The sequence below is a fragment of the Hermetia illucens genome, chromosome 1 (genome assembly GCF_905115235.1).
Source record: "Hermetia illucens chromosome 1, iHerIll2.2.curated.20191125, whole genome shotgun sequence".
Lineage (NCBI taxonomy): Eukaryota > Metazoa > Arthropoda > Insecta > Diptera > Stratiomyidae > Hermetia > Hermetia illucens.
The window spans coordinates 49,885,479-49,904,457 of record NC_051849.1 but is presented as its reverse complement, the minus strand read 5'-3'; the positions used below and the strand labels follow the sequence as shown (position 1 = coordinate 49,904,457).

At 42.6% G+C, this 18,979-nt stretch overlaps 1 protein-coding gene across 3 annotated transcripts in view; it reads left to right on the top strand.

The window, feature by feature from the left end:
• The window catches only part of LOC119649465 (sorbin and SH3 domain-containing protein 2), a 410,936-nt gene that overhangs the window by 161,542 nt on the left and 230,415 nt on the right, over positions 1 to 18,979 (top strand). The window lies entirely within an intron of this gene.

Here is an 18,979-nt window from a genome sequence, read left to right as displayed (position 1 = left end):
CTTTGCGGGCGGGATCATTTTTACCCATACGGATTCAGTGACCCCCCCATCGCAACCTATTGAGCCGGCTTTTATCCACAACCAGACGGTCATGGTATCGCTCATAGATTTCGCCGTTATGTAGGCTAACGTTGCCTTCATTAATGTGCAGCCCAAGATCTCGCGCCGCCTGCTCGATCTGGATGAAGGTAGACTGTACATCTCGGGTTGTTCTTCCCATGATGTCGATATCGTCAGCGTAGGCCAGTAGTTGGGTGGACTTGAAGAGAATGGTGCCTCTTGCATTTTTATCTGCATCGCGAATGACTTTCTCCAGGGCCAGGTTGAAGAGGACGAATGATAGAGAATGGTCTCGAGAGTGATCCGGCTGCTTTTATCTGGCCTCGCACATTGGTCAGGGTCAACCTAGTCAGCCTTATCAATTTCATCGGGATACCGAATTCTCTCATGGCCGTGTACAGTTTTACCCTGGCTATGCTATCATAGGCGGCTCTAAAGTCGATGAAAAGATGGTGCAACTGATGTCCATATTCCAACAGCTTGCCGCAGAGAGATAATCTGATCTGCTGCTGATTTGCCTGGAGTGAAACCTCTTTGGTATGGGTCAATGATGTTGTGGGCGTATGGGGTTATCCGGCCTAGCATGATAGCGATATAGATGGTGCTCAGCAACGTGAACCTCTATAATTGCTGCACTGTGTGATATCGCCCTTTTTATGTATGAGACAGATAATGCCTCTTTGTCAGTCGTCTGGCATTGATTCAATGTCCCATACTTTGAGCATCAGTTGATGAACCACTGGTGTAATTGGTCGCCTCCATATTTAACCAATTCGGCTGAACTTCCATCGGCTCCTGGTGACTGATAGTGTTTAAGCCGATGAATTGCGCGGACTGTTGCTTCTATGCTTGATTGTGGCTGTATTTGTCCGACGTCTTCAGTTGGTGGAACCTCCAACTCCCCGATATTTTGGTTGTTGAGCAATTCATAAAAATACTCAACCCATCGCTCCAATATGCCCATTCTGTCGGAAATCAGATTTCACTCTTTGTCTCGGCAGAATGAGCATCGAGATGTATAAGACTTCATCCAACTGACTTGTTGGTAAAACTTCCGCGCCTGGTGCGGTTGCTCGCTGTACTTTTCCAGTTCACAGACTTGTTGATTCTCCCAGGCTTCAGTCTATATTGTCCCCCTATATGTTCTGACATTCACGCTGAGAGGTGGCGGCGTTCAATCAACACGTGGTCAATTTGGTCGAAAGTGGTCCCGTCTGGAGAGGCCCACGTATGTTTGAGTTCCGCTTTTCGCGCAAACCGGGTACTTCCACTTACTTGACTGTTGAAATCTCCAAGTATGATTTTGATACCATACTTGGGACAGCCTTCGAGGGTCAACTCAACTGCCTCGTAGAAGGTATCCTATTTGTATCTCTCGGACTAATTATCTTACGTTCTGATGCTATTAATGCGTCAAGAACTATTGCTTATTCCTTGCTGCATCGACTGAAATAGACACCCGAGTATCTAAAGCTTATTAAGTGGGATGATCATGCTGCTTTAACGAAGCCAATTGCAGGAAGACGAGTGCTAGTGGAATGTGACGTTTGTCAAAGTCGAGGAAGGATCTTTTTCCTTTTTCCTTAACTACTGTGAATTTTAACAAGGAAGATGTTAAAATAACGTTCTTTTCCTAATTACTGGATTATTGGTACTATTTACAAAATGAGGCGGATGGTATCAAAACCAAGAAATGAATATCTTTCGATTTGTCTTTGATTTATATGTTAATAACAAGAGACGTTTTATAGCGCTTTCACTTCATTCGATAAACGACCTTGTCAAAATTCAAACATTATTTCAATCAAAGATAATATTTCAGCCAACTTTAACGTCTCTTTCGACTCAACTGACAACTCCGCCCAGGCCATATCCCCCCGGGTTTTTTATTCACTTGCAGTATCTATGTTAGGTATATTTTGTTAACTACAAAAACTATCTTCAACAAATATGCTTGAATTTTGGCAGTTGAAATTGTTGCTAGTTCAAATAATTATTACTTGAAAAATATTCCAAATTTATCAAACGCCTAAACGTATTTTAGATGATATATTTGGTACTAAATTTATCATCAGCCGACATTGATATTTATATTATTTCCTCTATTTTCGTGATCTGTTAATTTAATTTCGTTGTTCTACTGACCTCTGTTCTGAAAATATGCGCGCTTCAAACCGGCAAGAAATATTGTTTCAAAATTTTTTTGTAGAAATCTTTGGCAAATTTTCAAGATTCATCATTGGTAGTTTCTTATGGCACGTTTTGATCTTTGTGCTCTAGAAAATATGAGTTATTCTCCGTTGGAATTAGTCAACTAAAAAATCTTTTCCGTACACAGATTTCCTGGAAAATGTCCGGAACCTTTTGCATCTATTGTATGTGGACTGGGAACGGAATAGAGCTCCTGTTGCTAATTGCAACCATCCATCTAATGCGCAATTTGTGTGCTTGGAAGAAAGATAATTTTTTTATGTTTTACACTTAAGCGCAGACCATTAAACGGATGTCTATGACACGTTGGTGAAAGAAAATTTTCTAAAAAATAAACTTGAGGAAAATCTGATTGCTTCAGAGTTGGTTTCATTTTTCTCATTTTTCATCCATTTTCACTTTTAGCAAATTTGCAATATTTGTTTATAGAAATGGTGAAAAAATGAATAAAAGTGATTTGTTTTCTTGCGTTTTTTTCGAATGCAAACAGAGTCGAGGATGATAGATTCAGGTTAATAACAACCACAAAAAGCTCACGAAAAATAAAAGCACAGGAGAAGCTACTTCTGGTGGTGTCCTAACAGACTCTAAAATAGAATAATTTTATTTCTGAAGTATAAAAATGCATTGAAGAATTTATACAAATATCTACGAGAGAAGAATCTGGTGCCAAGAAAATCGTCGTTCCCCAGAAAAATATATCTCCGATCGGAAATTGCTGTCTAGCAAACACTTTTATTGCAGAAAATGTTGTAATATGCGGGGAATTTATCGAAGAAATGTTTTCATCCCGAGAAGAAAAAGTGAAAATTGTAAAAGTGCTATATATTCAGAAAAGAGATTTCAATGAAAAGAATTTATATTTCATGAATTAGGTTGCAATAGAGAAACGTTTCAGAAAATATGAAAGGAGCGCTTGCTTGAATGTCTGGATTCATAGCCACATAGTCTAAATGGACCAGAACAAGATACTCTTATATGTTGAGCATAATGTTTTCTACGGGAAGGATCACTGTTCATCCATAACTCGAAATACCGTAAATCAACTGATACTAGTGGCCTTGATATCACAGACAAACGGTCGCACTATTATCAAAGTACTTACAGGAGAAAAAATTCTCGATGCACCCTCTATTAAGGAAAACGCTGCGGCAACGTCTTTAGTGGTTATAATCAGGGATTGCTATAAATAAAAATATGCCTGCTTATCCTAAAATAATATGTTCATTGATATCGAATAAATAACTGCAGCCTCTCATCATCATCATCAACGGCGCAACAACCGGTATTCAGTCTAGGCCTGGCTTAGTAAGGAGCCAACCAACCACCAATTCGATATCTCTAAAAGCTGTCTGGCATCTTGACCGCTATCGCTCCAATTCAGACAGCGTCTGCCTCCTTTTCTTTTTCTACCATAGATATTGCCCTTATAGATTTTCCGGGTTGAATCATCCTCATCCATACAGATTAAGTGACCCGCCCACCGCAACCTGTTGAATCGGACTTTATCCACAACCAGACGGTTGCAGTATCACTCATAGATTTCATCCTTATGTAGGCTTCGGAATCGTCCACCCTTATAAGTTCGTAATAAAAAATATAGTTACCATAAGTATTCATGTAGGGTACAGTGCGACCACCGCAGCTAGGAACAGTCAACGTTCCTGGTAATGTACTCAATTCACCCCAAGACTTTCCAAAAAGTTTCTAATTCCCTTCCACAGGTTTTATCACATCGGTTTAGAGTGAAACACTAGTCCGCGATCTTGAGACAGTGAATTTCATTCCAAGATCTTTTATTAATTGTGACCTCTCCATTGTCACTTGCGACTTCTGGTCAACTTGCCCATCTGGTCTGCATGCGAATATATTCGTATATATATATATACATATTTGGTTTGGTACTATCTCAAGACGAGACAAGAATCCTGCCTGTTCTCATGCATTCCTCGGCGACTTGAGTTCTTGGCAGGAACAATTGTGAGCTTTTAGCCGAGTCCATCCGAAAAATGTTTGGGCCCTTACAAGAGGATGAATGACTCCACAGTCCACGCAACGGTCATCCGTAGTTATGAAGATGTGCCAGCATGAAAAGTCTATAGGGGCAATATTTATGGTGACGTGTCAGACTCTCCCTCTGATGAAACTATGGAATAGGCCAAAGCTCTACTGCAGATATCGATATGGTACACCTCAGGAATAAACATGGATGTTTGAAACTCCTAACTTAGACACGCCTAAATCGGACACCGGTTGTTACGTCGTTGTTGATGATGCGACTAATCTAATGACAGAGAATGACGAAAACTTGAAGTATTACATTTCTTGTTCCGAAATGCGACACAGAGAGAACATTTGAGCAAAATTACCTTAACTCGATACCAGCTCAGGAATTTCCAAGAACGACATCCTCTCAACACCTCATATGTCACACGTTCGCACTTCTCTCACTGTTACATAATATAAAATTGGTTGATCATACTTCTTATTCTCCTAAATTAGCTTGTGAACTTCTTCGCGATCATTTCTCCTCGCTGTTCGCTCCTAATCATTCATCTTCCCTGCCTTCCGACACATCTGATTCACTTCGGCGCCATTCCTCTTCTGAATCCCTCAACTTTCGAATTCCTTCTTGGACACGTCGGTGTTAGTGGCTTTTCTCTAAAAAAAGTAAATTGAACATCTCCCTTCCCCTTACTATCATTTATAACAGCAAAAGTAGTTTTGCGAATATGTGTAAAAAATCTCGTATTATACCCTTAGACAAAAACGATGGCAAGTACCGACATACATCTATCTTTCCCGCGTTCTCCAAAATTTTTGTTGAGCAGCATGGGTTTCAACGCGGCCGCTCGATTATATTCACCAACACCAACTTCGATCGTACGGATTTTCGGCAAGTATTCCCTCCTGGTTAAGATCTTACTTAAATGGTCGAGTAAATTGTGTCTTCTTCAATGATTGCGCCTCGTTTTCACCTTATCCCTCATCGAAGTACCCCAAGCATCCATCCTCGGTCCATTTCTCTTTTCATTTTTCGTGAATGATCTTCCTTCCTGTCCTTAGCGTGTCCTAAACTTTTATATGCAGACGAATGAATGAATGGTTTTCTGTTGTTGGTTCGCCTACTGATCAGTGCAGCTTCCAGTCAAACCATGACGTGCGTTCGTTTGACCCCCGATTAGTTTTTATCATGCCGGTGTACTCAGCTGCGCTTCCAAAATGTCTGGCTTTATCCTTCATTCCTCCTATCAATTCATCAGTTATCCTTTATAAATCCTTCGTCTGTAATTTTCTTGAATACTCCCCCGTGGTCTGGTCCCCTCAATATAACCATTGCAATCTGCAATTGAATGTGGAGAAAGGCGATTTACTAAATTCGTAACCCTCAAAGAAAACGTTCCCTACTCGACATATCCTAAATGTCTGGCTTTCCTTAGCCTGACATCTCTGCAATCTGTAAATCCTTAACTGATAAATGGGTCTTCTTCAAAGTTAATAATGGCGTGATGGACCGAAATTCGTTACCGTAACACATCAAACAATATTCGCAACCTTAATATTTTTGAGGTTTATTTCGCGGAGCTCTTGTTTGGTGCTTAGTCCTATATTTTCATCCCTAGTTACTGACAAAAATAGAGTTATAGATACCTTGTATTTTTTTCCTTTCCTCTTTCTATATGCATTTATATCATCATTGTCAATGGCGTAACAACCGGTATCCAATCTAGGCCTGCTTTAATAAGGAACTCCAGACACCCCAGTTTTGCGCCGAGGTCCACCAATTCGATATCCCTAAAAGCTGTCTAGCGCCCTGACCTGTGCCATCGGTTCATCTCAGGCAGGGTCTACTTCGTCTTTTTTAATGCGATTGTATGCAATAAATAATTGGATATTAAACACGACAGAAATCTTTTTACACTAGTGCAATTTGAAACGCATATTTTCATGGCGACATTCGATTATACAACCAAGGCTGTTAATTCGTTGCAAAACATCGAGTTTGCGTCACGTCAACCGGAACAACCTACCCAGATATATAAAATGCTCTACAATCCCGACTTTCTGCTCTGAAATTCCTTTTTAAAAGTATCCCCACCCACATCTTCTTTTCAGCCAGGTTGGCTGTGTGTTAAAATGGCTATGTTACGCTTGGGGCTTCAATCACGCCCCAGCCATTGACAGACTTCCAGCATCTCCAGTACTTCCGCTTGGAATATACTGGCGAAACCTGTGAAACACTGTGTGTATTCGAGAAAATCCCCCGCTGACTCTACAGGCCATCTTTGACGTATTTCGTCTAGGATGTTACTGTGGCCGTAGGACTTCGTTACCCAGCATCCGGACTCAAGTAGTCTGACGGCACTGCACTTCTTCTTCTTTTTCTTCAGCCTTTGTACCGTTCACAAGCGGGGTCGGCTCGTCGTGATCGGCTTCGCCATTTGGCTCTATCGAATGCCTGATCTGGGTGCAATCTCGAGGCTTTCAGATCCCCATCCAGCGTATCAAGCCACCGTTGCTTAGGTCTGCCTTTTGGTCGTTTACCATCGACTTCGATGTTCAGACCAATCTTGGCAAGTGAATTCTCGTTTGCACGAATTGCGTGACCATACCATCGAAGACGCCTCTCTGGCAACTTTTCCACGATCGGTGCAACCCCATAACGATCGCGGATATCCTCATTTCGGATGTGATCTAAACGTGTCACGCCACTAGTCCAACGTAGCATCTACGTCTCCATTACCGCAAGACGCCGTTCATTGTCTTTTATGGTCGGTCAACACTCAGAACCATAGAGAGCGACAGGACAGACGACATTGCGGTAAATTTTAGATTTGAGACGTTCGTTGATACGTCGATCACAAAGGACACCAGTTGTGGAACGCCACTTCATCCAGGTTGCGTTAATGCGTGAAGCAATTTCATAACGCAGTTCTCCATTGGCTGATATCGTTGACCCGAGGTATTTAAATCGCTCAGTTCTGGGCAGATCACTGCCACTGACAGTGATTGTTCCTGTTTCATGGGGATCGGTCGTCAAAAATTCAGTTTTGTTTAAATTCAATCTGAGACCGTGTTGCATGAGGCGATCATTCCATTTTTGAACAAGTTGCTCGAGATCATCTTTGCTATCAGATGCTAGGAAAACATCATCTGCATAAAGCAGTGTGTAGGGCGCTGGACGTTGGATATCCCGTGTGACGGTGTCCATAACAAGGGCAAAGAGGAGTGGTGAGAGGGCACTTCCTTGATGAACACCAACAGAGACACGAAGCGGCTCTGATACACCCGCCATACTTTACTTTTCGGATCGTGGTAGAGCAATTGAACCCAGCGCACGAGTTCTTCTGGCACGAAGTGTTGTCGTAAAGCATACCAGATGAGTTCGTGTGGTACACGGTCAAACGCTTTCTCTAGATCCAGAAAGGCAATGTAAAGAGAGCGATGCTTCTCACGGTGTTTCTCCATGAGTAATCGCGCAGCGTGTATTGCGTCAGTAGTTCCGCAGTTCTTGACAAATCCGGCTTGATTCACGGTTATTTCAACGATTTCGCGAATACAGTTGTCAAGAATGCGTTCAAAAATCTTTATGGTATGGGAAAGTAACCGGATCGGACGGTAATTTGAACATTCTGCTGGGTTACCTTTCTTTTCCCTTATTGGAACAGTGGTACTTTCTTGCCAGTCAGATGGTGTTCTTCCTTCCTGAATAACCCGGTTAAAGAATTCACTGAGCCACAGTCTTGGGTCCCACTGCACGCTATAACATATTTAATGTAGAGGTCTAGGGGAGGAGATCCGGGATTTTATTGAGAGAATCTGCCGGGCAGGACTGCACAGCCCAAGTAGCATCCGCACACGTGGTTCTTTGAAGCTTCATCCTATTGCATTTTTTGCTCAAAGAATGCCACCATAGAATAGAGCCGCTCGCTAGGATTGGACGCACTGCAGCGGTGTACATCCAGAAAACCATCCTCGACCGTAGACTCCATTTTTTTGAAAAGGCTATTTTGCACGCATTGAAGGTTATACAGGCCTTCTTAACCCTCAATTCTATGTTCAATCTTCAATTTAGTTTTGGATCCAGGATTACACCCACATACTTTACATTGGAGGAAAGAACCAATCTTTGTTCATTCAGCCGTGGTAGGTGGGCCTCTTGGCGGTCTTGGTAGCCGACTTGTACTTCTTCGGGCAGTTCTTGTATGGCTGCCAATATTTATGTCTGTTGCAGATGTTAAAGATTTCCCTGGTCAGCTTCCTGAGGCTGGAGAGATCTTCATTCCACCACGGTGGCAGTGTCTTTTTGCTGTACTCATTAGAGCAGAAGACATTAAACGTGATATCGAATGCCTTTTCGAGAGCCCCGACCTTTGACTCATGGTCGTCTGTCGTGCCAATTTGCGCCCCGGCGAGTTTGTTCTTAATTACTTGACCAAACTTTCTCCAGTCGATCCTCCTGGGGTCTCTGAAGCATTTGGAGACCTCTGCGGGGAGATCTAGACTGAAAAGTATCCACCTGTGATCTGTGATCTCTGGTCCTAAACCCTCCAGTTCTCCACCCTAAGAATCCCATTGTTGGTTATTAGGGTGATATCACACATCACAGTTCTCCGAGCTGGGAAAATGGAAGGTTGGTGTACTGCCCCTGTTACGACCGATAGGTTTGAAAAATAATAAAATCAAAGAATGACTCACCTCTCTCGTTGATTTCCGAGTTGTACCAAATCGTATGCCTTACATTGGCGTTGCAGCCTATCAACAGGTTGGCCTCCTTTGCTGCTATGGTGTTCGTCAGATGTTGTTCTTCTTCTGACGGAGCTGATCGGTCGTGAGCTATGTAAGCCGAGGAAATATACACAATCTCTGCCCCCGCCTGCTCTAGTTTGACCACGACTAGGTCGCTGGGATTCACGTCCGGACACAGAAATGCGTGCAGACTCTTTCTCGTGGGGATACATGTTCTAGGTCTGTCTTGATCAGTGTCTCTTGTGCTGTGAAATAAATTAAAATATTTGCTTTGGAGCCCCTTGATGGTTTGGTCGCGCCGACTCAAGGCTCCTGTATAAAGTGCGATGTCGATGTCCTCTTCTAGGAGGATGACAAGCTGATTAGCCGAGGCGCACTTCGAGTGTTGCAGATCTACCTCGGCATGATCTGCTTGCATGGGGGGTTCCCCCAGTCCTCATCCAGTTGTCTATAGGATTCCTGCGGTTTTGAAGGCGCAGTGCTAGGGCGAGCTGTATCCATTCGGATCTTCGGCAATCAGATGAGAGTGACCGGTCTGCTGGGAATCTTGTCGTTAGGGATGACATTGAGCTTTGCGCTCTCCCAGGCGTCGCTGATCCGAATAAGTTACTAAAGAATTGGCCACGTCGGTGAAGGATCTCGCAATTCGTGGCTCGTCGGCTGGCTGTTGCTACGTACTTTTCTTCAGATGTTGCTTAGCGTCTTTGCCCACTCTGCTCCGCTTGTAATCTTGTTCGACTTCGTATTGAGATCGATTGCGTTTCAGAGCGATGGGGTTCGCCTTCTGCTCGTCTGCCATTTGTATTCCTCAATAATTGCCTGGCATTTAGCGAGACCTTTTTCATTCCGCTAGTCGGCAATACCGGCTTCCTTTTTCTTAGCATTCTTGCTGAGAAAATACATGGCCTTCGTCAGTGTCACACGTTTCTTGATGAGCTTTTCCTTTTCGGCTCTAGGACGGTCCTAAGCAGGTGTATTCGAGTGGAAGTGCAGTCCACACGTGCCCAGGATTAGCGATTTTGGCTGGGCTTTTTTCCGGAACAAGGACACTGCAGGGTATTGGAGCTGCCGTCCCCGCACAGTCAGTCATCATGTTGTAAGGCATCCTCTTTATTTGGGCGCCCCGGTATCACATTGGGTGTTTCAGCCCTCGCTGCCTCTTTCGCTGGCCGCTGCAATGAGTGACGCATTTTCGTACTGCGTCCAAATGCATTCAGATTTTCCCGCTCCAATGATATTTTGTCATTTTTTATAAGGTATGTTATTTATGCAATATATTAAAGAAACTAGTTCATAGACTATCAAAGTGGAGGTATAAGCCCACATTTTCTTTTCATTTTGTTGCATACACATTTACAAATTTGAACTATATTTTAAATATGCCCCCTATAATCAAACTCATCTGACCTTTTCTGACCTACTTGTTTCATCTAAGCCCCAATCCTTGTAGATCATCTATTTCCTCTCAAACAGTAGGGTAAATATGTCATATATCAACGGAAATGTAATTTCAAATGAACCAAAACCAACACCTAATGGAGTTTGGTTTAATTTGCAGAATATACCCATATATTCCAGCCTCGGGACCAACATGCATGTTTTTCCTCATCCACAGAATCCATGTCATCATTGTTACTTATTGCCTTTCGAATTCCGAAAATTCCGGACACTGTTTCCAAACAATGATAATCGCGCAATAAAAGAGAATTCTTCTCGAATTTCTCATTAGGCCTGAAATAGATTTCCCCGTTCGATTAAAGTGGTTTATGGCTCCCCCGAGAATCCTCGCGAGATGTGAGTTAAACCAGATGTCGACCCCGAATATTTTCTGAATGGCATGCATTACACTATCATTTATGCCTTCCACGTTAAGGGGTGGGTGCAGCCTGAATTTCTATATTAATTATTTTTCTCCATGATCCTCTGGTGCGCAAGGAGATGTAACATGAAATCCCTAATTAAAATAATACTTGCAAAACAGGCTCAGACGTCGTATTTCTATACTTGAATCTGCAACAAAGAGAATATTATATTAGAAAAACACCCAATTACGAGCATAAGCCACCTTAAATCCCTCCAACAAAATCCCCAACTCATTAGTCAAGCATCGCTTCATATCGAAAGGAAGATTATAAGGAAGTCATCCGGAAAATTCTTCGCTCATGTTCAGCTTCCTCCGCAGTGTTTTCCCAAGTAGCCGCTCAACACACAGCAAACTGTTATGAGGCAATCTTGCTGCCAGTTTAGTACTTAAGATTTCCTACAAGATGACGATGATGAAGGTGCATATTAAGATGATCTAAAAATAAGAATGACCGTCGACGGCGAAGCAATCGAAAAGCATCATTCAACACTCGAGAAATTAATCAGTCCGCCAGAGGGTAAGGGAAGGGTAGGCGGCGATTATGGGAGCAGGTGGTAGTAAGAGGGAGGATGTTGCGAAATGAAAATATTTACTCGTCTCCGCTTAAAATTACTCACGAGTTTGACCTTTCTATGCTAATTAGATGGGGAATCACAGCGAGATGACGAGATGATGCAGATGAGTAGCACGACTATGCATCTTTGAAATTATAGGTTTTTGTTGGGAGCTTCCCTGCTCCACTAGATACGTAGAATATTACTGCGAGAAAGTCTGTGGACAAATCCTCGTGGTTGATTTATTTTTTGACCTTCAACTGGTGGCATTTGATTTTGAATTGATACTGACATATGGTCTCATAACTTGTCATTGAGTGTAGGCGTAGGAGGACCATGCAAACATGTTGGAACGATAACAATCATATTTTGAGAAAAAAATCAGCAAGAGTGAAGTCACTAAATTCCAAGCTAACCTGCAGAGACGAGCAATATAATATACTTTCTTTCTTGTTATATAGTGAAGGTGAACGATAAATATGTATACTTATACAAGCACATGAGGATTATTTAAAACTCGTTTTGCTACGAAGGAGAGCAAAGACGAGAGAGGAGCTCCTACAAAGGAAAATTCGCTCATTTTGAATGAACCTTGAGGATCAATCTTGGAATGGTTATCCTATAAATTGTTTCAATAGAATATAGGTTTCGATCCTCTTCTTTATTTCTACTTCTGATTGTAAGTAAAGAGTTTCTAACGAACAGTTCGAGGTATCTAGGGGTTCCGTAAGTTAGCCTTATTATTCGCTTGTATATTCACCCGCGCCTGAGTAAAGTTTCGCAGGAGTGAACAAAACACTCTGTCGATTATTGCTAGGTTGCAAGTCAATTAGGTAACATGTGTCGTGTTTCTTATCTGCTCATCATCAGCATCTGTGATCCCAGCTTCGAACTGGCCATGCCGGCGACATAATTCGCAAAAAACATATATTTTATATTTCAAGAGCACTAATTAACGCCATTATTTTATCATGATCCCCAGCTGATCCTGTTGAACAATTTTCCTCAGTTGTTGCAAGGATTCCTAAAAATTTAAACTGGACTTGGCTCCTACGTTATTTATTCTTTAGTTGAAAAAAGTGATTTAGCAAGTGAGTTTTCTCCAGATCTAAAAATGGAATGTAAAGGGGGCAATGTTTCTCTTGGTGTTTCCCACCACGTAGCATGCATTGCGTCACTAGTTCCGGTATTCTTGGCAAACCCGGCTTGATTCACGATTCGCGAATACGGTTCTTAAGAATGCGTTCAAAAATCTTTATGGTATAGGACAGCAATCGGATGGAGCGGTAATTTGAACATTCTGCTGGACTATCTTTTTCTTCTCATATTGGATCTGTGGTATTTTCTTGCCAGTCAGATGATGTTTTACTTCCCTCAATAACCCGATTGAGGCTCAGTGAATGCCTCTTCACGGTTAACTCCCAGTTTTTTGCTTTCCAGAGCTCAGATGCGATGTCGTCTAGTTCTGTTGTTTTCCCCAATTTCATTTGTTTTATTGCTTTCTCTACTTCGGAGATGCTGACATGTGGAACCAAATTTCGGCAATACTTGTGAAAGTGGGAGATGAACAAATTCTTCCGTTGAAATCTGTCAGAAATATTCGCGTCGTCTATCTATCACGGCTCGTCGGTTGGTAAGCACAGTACCGATCTTTCCTTAATGCAACAGAAGTGCTCGATATCCCATGTGAGTTCGTGTCAGCTTTTCACAAGTGGATACAGACCTCTCTCGCATCCCAAGTGTCCAGTTTATCGAAAGGATCTATGCAATGCGCCGCTCGGGTGATTGCGATCACCTTCTTTGCTTCTCGGTTGGCATTCTTGTAAGCTTGTCAATTGCCCAGCGCTTTCTCGTCGAGGAACTTGCGGTAAATGCGTTTCTTTTCACGAACCTTCATTTCAACATCGTCATTCCAAAGCCAAGTATCACGGTTGATGTATAGCTTTCCTGGCTTGGTGACCCCGAGGGTAGCAGAATCCTCTTTGTGGAACGTGTCTTTCATTTGGTTCCAAAATTCTTCCACATTCGTAATGGTTGGTAATCTCGTAGGTGAGATCATTTCTTCATTGTTCTCAATATTTAACACGCGGCGGGCCAATGCGTTCCTCACGCTGTTTGTTCGATGGCTTGATCCACAAGATGGCAATTAAAGTTCGATGTTGAGGTGCGATGGGCTCGAAGGGTTAGTGACGGAGGTAAAATGTCGACATCTTATGGTAATACAGTCGATTTGTGTTTTCCTGTCGCAGCTTTTGACACCAGACAATCCGGTTTCTTGTAGAACGCAGACATCAATGCGCTTTTCCGAAGCGCTCTTACAGGTTTCTCTGTCATTCCTGTGGTGGTGGCAATATTTAGGATGCGGACAGGTATTTGTTTTATTAAAATTAATTTGCTTCCGCCTTAATACATTCGTCAAAAACCCTTACCCATTTCTCGACACGATCGGGGCCTGTCCTGTCTCGTCAACTTAGGCGAACGCTCCTGTACATCTCTAAGACTTAGGCTCTCTCAACACGATCATTTTGTTTTTAACGACATTGGATACATTTGCTTGGTCAACCTCTCGCAATACCTGTCATCAAGAGAGATCAGGTAGAATTTAGTATAGTGGAATAACTCCAACTACACTTTATTTATTTCTTTCCCTAATCTCGGCACTTTACTTTCTTTTTACTTTGGATAGTACAAAATGTGTTGCCTCGAAACTCTTTAGCTGGACTTAGGACCAACATTCTATGTAAATAACATGGTGGAGTTAAAACCATCTCTGTCTTGACTTTGAAATTCCAATTCGTCTGGAATTTGACGCTCCGCAAGTATACCATGTCGAAAACCCGGCCGAAACAATTAAGAGGCAAGTCAATGCGACTATCTAAATTATATAGTGTCATTATAAAGTCTGCAAAAGAATCAAAATCGAAAACCAGTTTGCTTTTATGAGTCAGTTCGAGGTATTCTTTCGTGCTACCCAGGATTATTCCAGCTTTTTCATTTGCGGCAGCACGGACATCGAAGAAACGAGTGAATTTCCTCAAAATCCCAAAGTTCATCCTTTTCTTCCATTCTCTGGGAAAAAAGTTGAAGTGTCGATGCGTTCAAAATGGATGAAAAAGGGGTTCCCCAGGAAAACTCTCAAGTCTAGTGACTCTATTTCGCTAAAATGAGTTTCGCTTTTGATTGAAGGAGGAGCCGCGATAGACTTGAAGAGGTTGAATTTCGTCGAAAGTGGTTCGAGCAAGAATCGTACTTCAGAGAAGAAGACTACTAGAACCGGTCTTCCATAGGATATTGGTAGGATTACATGTGTAAGCTTTTCTGTGATGCTGAAATTGTACCTATTTGAATATTCCTCTTCCTTTTTGAAACCGCGCTGAACGCATTATGTGGACCATTGCAAAGGTGCCTTTTTTTAGGTGAGAGCGATTCGAGCTTTCCATTCATTGTCAAAATGAATCCCTTTTCTACTCTACCCGAAAAGGAAGTTTTTTACGGTTTTCAATTTCAATCAAATCAGTCCGATACGCTTGTTCAAAACCTCCAGCATATATTGTATGTATATATATCACCCCCAATCCTAATCATCAAAAGACCATTCAAGAAGCATGACAAGGAGTACCTCGTTGCCACATTTTTCTTTCCTCTCTAAAATTTTCCTTCAAATATCGGAAAGTTTCATTATCATACCGGATTGTCGGATCTAACACTTAGCGTCCATGACGAATACCAGCAATCAGAGATCCCTTTGAAGTCTCCAAAGAATTGTTTACGTACTGTTCGAAGCCTACTTTCGGCTAGGACTTGGCAGTCGCAAAGAGTGCCTGATGATTGCTCACTCCCATCACCATTCCTAATGCGAATTGCTGTGTCTGCCGAGTCTTCCGCCACGGTCCTGTGAAATCTCTTGTAAGAGGGGTTGTAGGAGAACATTGAGAGCATTTGTTGACCAAGACTGCACAGCCCCAATAACACTTGCACATGCGGCTTTTTGGATCCTGTTAAGTGTGGTGTTATCTATATAGCTATACAGACCTTCTTAACCCACAAAACTATATTTCAAATTCAAACTTGACTCACGATAGATACTTTAAATTGTGGAAGCTTAAATTCGGGTACCTTTGTTTTGGTGCTAAATAGCATCATGACCATGTTGGTTGGATTTATGCCGGGTCCGCATCTTGCAGCCCACGTGCACACCCTTGTGAGTTGTTGAGTGCACCGTCAATGATTTAATAACTACGCCACCACCTTCACCCAGCACCTCTCCAGTATCCGTAGAGTTTCATCCATCACTATCAACTACAGCACCGGGGAGATAGCGTCTTCCTGGAGCGCCCCTCTACTCACAACTCTAGTGAAGTGACTAGCTTCCAAATCAGATTAGATTATACCGGTTCTCAACGCAGATACGATCCATTGCGTAATGTACTCTTCTCGAGTTTTCTTGGCCATGGTTCCTACCTTGTTGAGGCCTCTCCTTATATCCAGGAAGCACGCTTATATATATGATGACCAATTACCCCTTGGTGGGGTATAGTGCGTCAACCACACTTACGCGTCGTCGGTTAGCTGAAATGTGCTGCAGTTCTCCGCCGGCCATTTTGGGAGAGTGGATTCGCAGCCAGCAATGCAATTCCTTCCTTTCCTTAATGTGTGATCTATCCACTGCAAGTTCCCCCTTCCGAACACAATGCGTACGAGTGGCCTGTGCGTTGACCAAGTTCTTTCAGGCTAACGTACTTCGATAATACGACGCAGACAGGTGTCGACGAAGATTTGGAGCTTTCGAGTAACAGTGGGGATCGTTTTAATTGTGCTATTCTCATATGGCAATATAGAAGGACACTAGCACATAACAGTCTTAACTTGATATTGGTGTTGAAATAACTGCATTTCAAGGTTTTAGAGAGGGTAGATAAAGGGGATCTAGCGCTGTTAATGTGCCGGGAAATATCCAGCTCGAGGACACCGTCGGCAAAAACCACGCTTCCTAGTTATACAAATTGATCCTGCGATAACCGCTTAACTGAAAACTTTGGTTTTGTTGGTGCTATCTATCGAACTCTTGTTTCTTCCAAATCCAGAACCATTTGGGCAAGGTCTATGACCCGGCGAGAGGGAAAACATATGTCTTCATCGTAGTCGAGCTGTTTGAGGAAAGATGTCATAGTCCATTGAAGTCCTTCACGTCCTCCGGAGTCCAGCATCAAGATCGTCGTCAAGACCAAGAATAAATAAAATCGTTGACAGGATTCAACCCTGGCGAATTCCGCTTTAAACCTCAAATTCCTCCTACATGTTATCGCGATGCTGCTCGTGATATTTTGCGCCACTGTATCTTGCTGTAATAATAGCTATTATTTTCTCCGCATTGCCCACTTCATCCACAATAGGAGAAACCTCACCGGATGTGGTACGATAAGAACCATGGCGAAGTGTTCTTTCCACCGCTTCAGTTGCTCGCTATCGTGGATAACGAGCCAAGCGTTAACGTCCTTCGCAGGACCATTGCTTTTTCGCGATACGGTTCTGAAATCATTGCGTTCTTTCACTTCACTGACCCGTGCAACAGCAAATTCCCTTTTGTCAAAGCGCACACTAAACTTGAATTTCCCGGGATTTGGTCGCAGCTCACCAGTCCTGCAAAAAGTGGCGTACACAACCCACTAACGAATATGAGTGGTTATATGGTAATCTCTTTCGACGCCGATGTCAGCCCCTCTCTTATTACGCACATCCAGGTGACGACTCCTAAATCCATTGCTGATCGCGAAGTGGTCAATTTGATTGCTCGTACGGCAGCAGTTAGTTGAAACCCAGCTGATCTTATGGCAGGTAATGCGCCACCACTGGCGAGGCGGTGGAAACTACAAGAAACCAGAAACCTCCTACCATTGTCGCTATGGTTGCCGTGTTGCCCCATCACAGGTCCGAACGAGGTATTGTCAAAGCCCACCTTGACAGTCAGATCACAATTACGGGACATATTTGGTATTATTGTTATCTGAGTGTACCCTCTATATTGGAGTACCACCCTATAACACCGCGGCTTTCGTCCAATACCACTTCATTTCCACCGGTCTAAGTCCTCCAGCTCTGTAAAAGCATCACTCGAATTGGACCCGAGAGGGCACAATATTGTTGAAGTCGAAACCTAATTTATGCTTCCACCGCACCACAGTATTGCTTTTAAAATGGATATCATTCCAGCGTCTTATATGCTGACCTCATTACACTCAAACAAGATTTTCGCATTGCTAAACTTTTCCACTTGACTGTTCTCAACACCTCACACTGACGAATAGCTGTGGCTAGTGAACACTGCAATTGAACAAAACAATTTTGCATTGTGTGCTCTCTTTACGCTACCCCAATTAGAATTAATTTATGAATGTTGGACAACTTGATATTGGCAATGATGGTGAATTGTCTAGTTGCCCATTTCAATTTTACGAACGATTGTGGCCAATGAAACGCTTGCAGCTCAATCAGCCGTAATACGTTATCCTCCGCTTTGCATATCCACGAACTAATTGGTTTGCATTCGATAATTGTTTAGTTTTCCGTTTTCAAACGCTAATTAATTCATATCTGCGGATCATTCTGCGGTTGCCTGTGAATACCAATCATTCCCACTGTTTGCTAGTGGAGGTGTTGACTCAATTTGTTACCATGCATAGTCCAGATGAAGATACTTCATTTTTGCAGATTTCTATCTGAATTTTCGTCGAGTAATCAAGGTAGAATGCTGCTGATATTGATGAAGTGTTGGGGAAAGCATTCTTGCACATTTCCTCTCGTCTCGTTGCTCAGTCCTCAGGTCATTAGCTTCATCTTCCCTTCCGCACTGTCTGCTGATAGAACACACTTTCTACCCCGCTCCCAGTGGTACACGTGACTAGCGTCACTGTCTGCTAATTTAAGCAAGAAAAGATACTTTTGTGTATGCACGAATGTCTCTACGCCAAAATATCGATGACTAATTCTCTGGCAAAATTACGTTAACAAATATCAATTAGACTACCTTATTCGCAGCTCTATCGATTACCGTGAGGTTTTAATTACTTTCACGTTCCATTCGTTGTCCATGGCTATTAGCTGAGTTTATTAACTTATCGCGTTCTGTGGATAAAAAGTTTCAAGTAGCCAAGGTTAAAGTAACAACTTCCGGAAACTCCCTCTACCCCAAAATAGTGAGCTTACAGAACCAACGTAAGCACTGTTACACGTTGGTATTAAAAATCTAATGCGGCCATCGTGTTGTGATAAGAATGCGGTCGAAATTCGATAGTCTTATCAAAACGAAACGCAACCATTTGATATAAGCATCGCTCACTCGTCACCGTTTCCATTGCCGTAATTGCGGTGTCGAGGTATACGGGTCACCTATTGGCGGCGGAGTAGAAAGAGTGAAAAGCTTAAGGGAAATTCCTACAGAAATCTTTACGGTGCACATTCAGTTTCCTACATGCGAAGAAGCTATTAACACTCGGAGGGAGGCCCAGTGGTGAATGAAATGTATGGGTCCATTCGATGAGGG